Below are 2,158 nucleotides of genomic sequence, written 5' to 3'. Positions count from 1 at the left end.
TAACATATAAACAACAACAAAAAAATTCACAATATTTACTTTTAACATATGAACATTTTCATTTTTACCCTCTTTTACACAATTACAATATGTTAAATTAATTTTTAGAAATTTTTTTTAAGGTTTGGGTTCTCTATTTTATATTTAAGATATATTTAGGAAATATATAAAAAATATTTAGATATTGAATAGAATATTTTTAATTAATAAAAACCATAAATGATTTAATATAATAGTTTCTTATTTTTTATTTTTTATTTTAGAAATTTTGTTTTTGGTCAACGCCGGAGTCAACACCGGTTTTCACCGAAATTAATCAATCAGTGTACCAGATTGTAAATCTATGATATTGAAGACATGACATCATATAGTTCATGCATGTGGTCATGTAATACATATACTTTGTGTAGTTGAATATACAATAATATAGTTGGTATGTGTGACCATGTATTCACCTATACTTCATGTAGCTAGCCATCTTTTTTCTAATATGTTTTCCAATTTGATTTTGTTTTGGTTTTGCCTTATTTTTTTTTTTTAAATTGATTATTCAAGATCTTACCAATGAGATCAACCTATATGAAACTTGAACTAATTCTTTTTTCTTCACGACTAACTAATTGTTGTACTTTTAGGAAATAATTTTATCAAATATATAGTACTATAGCTAGAAGTACGTAGCCGACACATTATATAAGGAAACGTGGATATCACATGTTAATCAGTTGTCTCTACCTTTTATAAGTTGCTTGATGAGTTCTGATTGCTTATCATTTACATGTAAGCCGTACTGTACGTATCATTTTTCTATAGTAGTTTCGTGATGAATCTATCAGCATCGGACTGGCATTATTCATATGCATTGGGTTTGATTGAACTTTGTCCTACTCCTACCGGTCGATTTAACACGTCTTCTGACTAATCCTAAAAGATGACAAAGAAATAACTAAATTAGTCCACCAGGTTTTCAACTTAACCTCAATATCAGATTGATGAACCTAATTAATTTGCTTTACAAAGATGATGCACTACAATCAGCCGAAAACAGAAACGGTTTAAACCCCTATTTACCAGAGGTGCAAAAGTCTTTTGTTCCTAGTGGAAGTAAACGAAAAGAGAAGCGAATCTGTAGGGCTCTGTAGGGGTATAAACTTCTCATATACTATTGTCTTCGGTATAAACTTCTCCAATTTTTGGTTTTTTTTTTTTTTGTTTGGTCTTTTACTTCACCATAACATGTAAAACAAATCGATAAATATGATTGTCCTATTAAAACATTATTCCGTTTGGTGCCGGATTTTGAGTAAAATCGAAGGTATTTTGAACATATTTTCACCATTGTATGCGCTTATTCGATTTCTTTCTGAGTAAGAAGCTTTTTGTGTTTCTAATTTGTAAAAAAAAAGCCTCTGAGCAAGAAACTTATAAAGCCAATTGTTCTGACTTGCTCTATCATGTCCCTTAGTTCTCTGTAAAGCTTTTGAAAATATCTTCGGTCAAAAGCTAACATAATTAACATGTTCGAAAATTTTAATCAGAATATAGTTAATAAGATTATTATTTAGGATCGCTGCAGAAGAAGCCATTTAAGAATTTAGAATTGAGAGTCTGCGACAAACCGTCATTGATGACGGTACGGCTCTTCATGATCCATTCAACGTTCACGTAAACCCATGTGATGAACTATTCTTCTAATATAGTACAAAAAAAGAAAGAAAAAAAAAAGATCATTTGGAGATGAGCATGAATAATCTACATTTTTTATGTAGCTTGTTGTTACTTGTGGTAAATTTACTACAAAGAACTTCAGTAAGATTTCTAATTGTCCATGTAGAGAAACAAAAAAAAGTTGTATGAACCAATGGATTAAGTTGAAAAGGTAACTCAATGGCATTGCATTTGTATAAATCATATATATAAAAGTAGAGTTTCAGTCTCTCCTTATTGGTCCACTTGGAAATGCAATTTTAACAAAAAGAAAAAAATTATATTAAAACAATTAATTTTCACATTTAACTCATATAATATAAAACTGAAATCTTTATAGCTTCTCCCTATAAATTATGCATTAACTTTATTTCTCCACTAAGTTGTATTAATCAATTGTATTAAAACAAAACAATAAATTAGAATTGTAACTCTCATTTTTCTAAATGTA

Source organism: Camelina sativa, chromosome 5 (genome assembly GCF_000633955.1).
Source record: "Camelina sativa cultivar DH55 chromosome 5, Cs, whole genome shotgun sequence".
Taxonomy (NCBI): Eukaryota; Viridiplantae; Streptophyta; class Magnoliopsida; order Brassicales; family Brassicaceae; genus Camelina; species Camelina sativa.
This window is presented reverse-complemented; position numbering follows the sequence as displayed.